At 40.4% G+C, this 6841-nt stretch overlaps 1 long non-coding RNA gene across 2 annotated transcripts; it reads left to right on the forward strand.

The window, feature by feature from the left end:
- The first annotated feature begins 2141 nt into the window (after positions 1-2141).
- Positions 2142-2829, forward strand: LOC109238265. 2 transcript variants are annotated; one of them, XR_002069720.1, is made up of 3 exons: positions 2142-2391; positions 2507-2620; positions 2740-2829. It is a non-coding gene; the product is annotated as an uncharacterized LOC109238265 (long non-coding RNA). The 2 variants fall into 2 exon arrangements; XR_002069721.1 differs by having other exon boundaries at positions 2142-2387.
- Positions 2830-6841: the final 4012 nt, after the last annotated feature.

The raw sequence follows: 6841 nt of genomic DNA on the forward strand, positions 1-6841 counted from the left end.
ATTTGATTTAGAGTGCTAGCTAATCCCATGATAACTTTTACATTAAAATAGTGAGATTAGTTATCACATATATGTTAGTGACAGTTGGATGAATGACGAGATGACACGTGAAAATGAAAACAGGTAAGATGTGTGTCAGCAAATAGTTGGTATTGAATACAAGCATGAGAGATGGGTGTTGTGTAAATTCCGAAGGCATGGGAACCAATAACAACGATTTGAGAGGAAGACATCGGTTTGGAAAGACAACATTCAATGAGCAGTCGTTACAAAGAATCTCTATGTTTATAGCCAACCGTTATGCAGTCATCAATAGCGGTTTTATTCTCATTCAAGAGTAGCTTGATTATTAGAGGATCTTTTCTCCCCAAATAAAGTTATAAATAGGGGAATTAGTATATATTTGTAGAACACGAAAAATCATCTGTACTCAAAATTAAATTTCTGTTATATAACAAAGTTTGATTCGAGGAAAGTTCTCAACAGTAGCAAAAACCATAATCAGGTCAAGTCAGCAACTCAAGAAGATCTGATATCTATCTAGGCTAATTCGTGTGAAATGGATACAATTACAAAATATTAATGAGAGCCTGTCAAGAGGGAGGCTCCTAACCTTCTTGTGGAAAATCCATGTATTTTCAAGGAAAAACTATGCATAAGAGAGTAAGCATTCCATGATCAACATGTCTAATAAATAGCTATTTACTGAAATACTCGAGCGAAGCTAAGATCAAGGCAATACCTTTTTAGGTTGTTTCACGTTGTTGTGAGCTTGTTTTTTTAATCATTCTGTTTTCTGGAGAATGCCTAGAACCACTGAATTTGGAAGTATGAGTGTGTGACATGAGGAAAGAAAAAGACAAAGTTGTTTATCTATAGTAAGTTTTAATAGTTCTTAATATTATTATGAGTATTTACATAAATAAGGAAAAGTTTAATAATCCAAATTTTATTTGATTTTACAATCGTACATATTAGGAGAATAATTAAAGTATAACTTTGTCTACTATAAAAACTACTTTTAAATGGTAAAAAAGACGAACAACATTTCGCTAAGGGCATTCGTGCTTTTAATATAGTATAGATATAGATATAGATATAGATATAGATATAGATTGCTTTTGTTATGTTGAGGAAGAGGCAAACCCGAAAATAAAGAGGATAAAGAACACCAAATTTTAACGTGGAAAACCTTTCAAATCGAAGGTAAAAACCACGGGATCAGAAAGATCCAAAAAGCTCCACTATAACAATAAGAGGGTTACAAAAGTTCTCCAAATTGGCTACACAACAAGGGTCAAACACGGAGCAACAATAGCAACAACTAATCAATTGAAGAAAGAGTATAATCCACAAACACGACGCTGCTGGTCGAGGCTCGAAATCAGATGTTACGTGCCTCCAAATCCGATCTCCACCGTTCAAATCCAAGACCAAGATGTTACGAACACTCAGTCAATATTTTAGCCCGATCCAACTGTTAACGAATCGGTAAACGTGATTTGAAGCTGGCTGGTCGGAATAAAAATCTGCAGCAAAAACAAATATTTTTCTTCTCTCTTCTCTCTTGATGAAAGCTCTCTCAAAACCCACTTTTATGTGCTTAAGTCTTTCAATGAGCATTTAATAATTCTCCAAGGTTGTCCTATTTATAGATCATGAGTGGTGCTTTCTCTTAAAGCCAAATCCAACTCTAAATAGGAACAAAAAACCGAATCCAATTCTGAATAGGAATGGAAACCAAAAGAGAATAGGATTAGGCCATTAGGCCTCTGGCTGGACAACATGGGCATGTGCCCAACAAACTCCCCCTCCAGCCAAGGGGCCAAATGTGTCTTCAAGTAGAGGAACTATTGACAGGCTTCATGCCTGCCAATTTTCTACAAAATTCATGTTTATCTGCAACCACACTACAAAAAAACGCTAAATTTGCGGAGGTTTTTTTGCGGAGGTTCCTATAACCTCCGCAATTTATATCAAATTGTGGGGGAATAATTACCCCCGCAAATATATTATATTTACGGCGGTCGGTAACCTCCGCAACCATTAAAAAAAAAATAGCGCCCCACTGACCCCAATTTTTCCCTCGTTTTTTAATCCTTTCCCTCTCTTTTTTTCCAAAACCCCTTTCTCATTTTTGCTTTTTTCATTTTCAGAAACCCTCGCCCACTCTCACTTAACCAAAATCCATAGCAATATTCCATCTTTTCGTTCAGTTAATCTCTTCCTTGGAGGTTTTCGTTCAGTTAATCAAAATCCAGACCAAATTTCCTCCGATTTCAAGCTCATGTAGTTGAACAATTCCAAATACAATGGCTCTCTGCAGCGCCTCCTCTGTTGCAAAATGAAAGAGATATGAAAGAAAATTTTAGATCTATCAATCAATTGTATGTAAGTTTATTTGATTTTGCTCTATCATCTCTTCGATTTTGCTTTAATTTTGTTTTTTTGTCTTTCTTTCTTCATGCATGTGGGTTTTAAGTTTATTTTCTCTGTTTATTTGTAGAATCGGTATATTTTGAAGAAATTTGGTAGAATCGTTGTATTTTAAATCGGCAAAAATTTGGTAGAATACGTGTATTTTGAAGAAGGATATAACACTCTTTGTTGAAATTGAGATGTAAGTCATCTTTCTCCTTTTGCATTAGGTTATAAAATTTAGATTTTTTGTGTATTTTGTAGGTTAATTTATGTGATTTGGGTCTTAATTTAAATATTCCTTTTGCATGTGTATTTTAGAGCTCCTGTGGATCTTCAGAGAAGACGCAATTGTCGCCGACTGCTTTTCCTCTTTCTGCTCTACGTTGTGTTTGAATCAGTCTCAAGGTACATTTTTTATTTTTCTGTAGGTTCTGGTCATTTCATTCAATTATTATATCTAAAAGATTAGCTTCATCTTGTTATGCTAAAAAAAGTTCCTTATGATTTAATGGCTTAATATATGATTCACAAATTGTGTAAAAGTGAATATTGAATCTCAAATTATTATTGACTGCAAATTCTGAACTTCTAGAAACAAGATTATTGGATTCCTTTTTATTTCTATTAGCTGTTGTGTTTTCTTGGATATGCACCTTCTGGTTTGTGTACAAATTACAGATTGCACAGAATAATGTTCCATTTTCTCTTGATCTTCGGTTCTGCCTTTTTCTCAATTAAAGAACTTTGTCGTTCATTATTTTTGATCGTTAACATTGAATTTAGTTAGTTAATATCTCTAAAGATGACTGCCAAACACCTAATCAAAAACTATATGTTGTTATAAAAATAGCATGAGGAATTGTTGATCTGTAGAGTAATCTTGAAGGCTAGATTGGCAAGGAGAATGTCACGACCCGGATTTCCCACCCTCGGGAGTCGTGATGGCTCCTACTAATAGGAGCTAGGCAAGCCAATTAATTTAACACTTCTCTCAACATCATTAACAAAATAAAGAAGAACGAGACAATTAATATAAAAGCGGAAGTCTCGAAACATAAATAACAGAAACCAAGTGCGGAATTTCAAATACGCCTCTACCCAGATCTGGTGCCACTAACTCACGAACTTCTACTGAATGCTAAATACAAAGTCTGAATGAGAATACAGTACTGTCTGATCCGATACAAGGGAAATCAAACGAAAGACAGAGATAAGAGAGACTCCGGGCCATGCGGACGCCAGCAAGCTACCTCGGAATCTCCGGACTGAAGTAAGCTCCCAACGCTCCTACCGCTGACCAAAGGCTCCTGCTCCGGTACTATGATCTGTGCAAAAAGCACAGAAGTGTAGCATCAGCACAACCGACCCCATGTGCTGGTAAGTGCCTGGCCTAACCCCGGCGAAGTAGTGACGAGGCTAGACAGGACCTACCAAAAATAACCTGTGCAGATATATATATATACAAAGGCAACAGAAATAACAACAGAGAATATCAACTAAAAAGGGGGAAGGGGGCATGCTCGGGGAAAAATACAGCGAATACAGATCAACGGATATAACGACGAGACTATCTCAATACCATAACTCATATATAAGTGGTCGGCGCGCCACACGATCCCATTTCTTAATTCATAAGTGGACGGCGTGCCACACGATCCCATTTCATAAATATATAAGTGGTCGGCGTGCCACACGATCCCATTTCATAATATATAAGTGGACGGCGTGCCACACGATCCCATATTACAATCAAAATATATAACTTTGTAAAGAAGGCCCCACTAGGGAAATTCAACAACAGAACAATTTAACCCGGCAAGGGTACAACTAACAGCCCAAATATCCCGGCAAGGGAGAGTACATAATATAGTCTACACGTCCCGGCAAGGGAATGATCACAACACATCCTCTTCTAAATCACTTCTTTCTCAACTATCACATTCTTGTTCGAGCCAACGCTCCAAAATATACCAATCACAATTCTTCCTCAACCGTTCACATTATATGAAATTTATCAATTAAACAAGGAAATTATGTCACATCATTCGATTTAAAAGCAATTAAGACTCATGATCATGCTAGACTCCGGTGCATAGACAACCGTCACCATGCCTATACACCGTACTCCACATTTAGCAAGTAGAAAATAACATCCTAATCCTATTCCCTCAAGCCAAAGTTAGAACAAACACTTACCTCGGTCCAAGAATAGCAATCAACTCTCTAGTACCGCCTTTCCTCTACAATCCAACTTCGAAACAATGATATCTAGGCATAATTAGTTCAATAATATCAATAAGGGCTCAAAAACATAATCCCATAGCCTAGAAATGAAATTCCAATCATTCTTCCAAAAACACCAAAATTCGACACCGGTCCCACATGGCCCAAACACGAGGCTCGGACCAAAACCCAATCACCCATAACCCCACGAGTTCAAATATATAATTTATTTCAAGATTCGATCCCAAATTGAGGTTGAATCACCCAAAATCCCCAAAGCCCTAACTCTACCCAAAACCCCCATTTTCTACTTTGAATTCATGATTTAGGGCTAGGAAATTAGTTATTAGTGGGAGAAATTAAGAGGGAAAGAAGTTAAGAACACTTACCTANCAGGCACCAGAGGAGCTTTCGTGCCGTGAAAAGGAGCGTGAGAGGCTTACCTCGGGGCTGCGAGAGTCGGAGGCTTACTCTGTCCGAAAGGAGAAAGAGTTAGGCGAGCTCTGGGCTGCCTTGGAGGGAGCGCTTAGGGAAAGGGCTGAGCTTGCTGAGTAGGTATTTTTTCATGCGTTAATCCGCCCTTCGCTCCTATAGTTTGATACTGACTGGCTTATCTTTCTCTTTGCAGATCGGGCAAAAGGATTCCAGATCGGGCAACTGAATGTGGAGATCCTCGGGCTGAGGGAGCAAAATGAGGAAGCGACCTCAGAGTTGGCATCGACCCATGTTCTCCTCCAAAATGCTCGAAAGGAGATTGCTGTGCTAGTTGCGGCCAAGTCCGAGACCGAAGGAAAAGTTGCTACTTATCTGAAAGATGCAGCCACGGCGAACCAAATAGCCCGTAATATACCGATAGAGGTCGAGCTAAAACTGGCTCGGGTTATCGATCATGCTAGAGCGAAGGCGAAGAGTGAAACCTTGGAGGGGTCGGAGCCAGAGGTGTCGATCTTTCAGTCGAGATTGAGGAGGCCCGAGAATTGGAGAGAAAGTCGGCGCTCTTGATCTCTCCAGATGAGGATCCTGGAGATGGTTCAGAGGATAGTGGCAATGAAGAGTAGACCTCGTGTCGCTTTGCTCTTTTTCTTTTTTCTTTCGTTGTACGTACTCTTGGGGAAATGAGTCTTGTAAAGACACCCCTTGTAAACATATTTTTGGATATACGAAAGGGTTTTTCTGCTCCAAGTCTTTCCATTCTTTATGTCTCGCCGCTCTTGCGGAGTTAACCTTTGAATTTCAACATTAGCTCTTTGGAGCCCGTACTTGGAGCGATCGGGACCCCGGGGTGGTCCTGCAAGTACATTTCCCAAGAAAAAGGTGACATTAACTTGGCCAGAATTAATTGGCCCTCTGGGTAGGCGAGCAGACGCTGCTTTGCCCCTATATATCCGTTCACTAGCTTCTCAAGTGGAGATTCTGCTACTCTGAGTAACCATTTCTTTCATAGAACTTGGTGCTTTGTGCTAGCTCTCCCGTCGTTTCAATTCAAAATCTTTGCCCAAATCTATGCCCTCCTCTGCTTATTTTATCATAGCCATGACTGCTACATCGACGTCTGCTCATCAAGCAGAGGGGAGTTCTGCCTCTGTTCCGCGTCCGATCGGCGGTACACCGTCAGTGCCTGGTGAGCAGGCCTCGAGGTGCTTTGTCTCGATGAGAGACTTTACGTTGGAGAGGCCTCTCAACGTTCAAGGACATCGGTAGCACGCATTGAGGGTCATCTCATCAGTAGGGGAGGAACACCTCGAAATGATCAGAAAAGATTGCGGATGGGGAGAAGGTGTGGTGCTACAAGTACCTTCCTCCGAGGAGAGCATCATGACCTATGTCGAGGGGTTCTTGAGCGTGTATACGCATTCTTTTATGTCGGGTCCCCCCGACTGGGTCGTGCTTGAGTTCTATCGGAGATATCGAGATACCTTGGCGCGGTCTCACCCATCCCCTTGGAAGATAGTGCAGACAATAAGATACATCGCAGATAAGGTCGGGCTCGAATTTACCCTCAGTCATCTTGTGAGGTTATATCGGCTGCTGCGTTATCGGGGTTTGATTACTCTGCAACGTCGATCCACCCGTCTTCCTGCCGTTAACGGTGAAGAGGGCGAGGACCGGGGATGGATGAGCCGGTTCGTTCGAGCTCGGACGATCGATATCATTCCTGGAGAGTTTTTACCCTTTCCTGAGAAATGGAATTTCACAC

Source organism: Nicotiana attenuata, unplaced genomic scaffold (genome assembly GCF_001879085.1).
Source record: "Nicotiana attenuata strain UT unplaced genomic scaffold, NIATTr2, whole genome shotgun sequence".
Lineage (NCBI taxonomy): Eukaryota > Viridiplantae > Streptophyta > Magnoliopsida > Solanales > Solanaceae > Nicotiana > Nicotiana attenuata.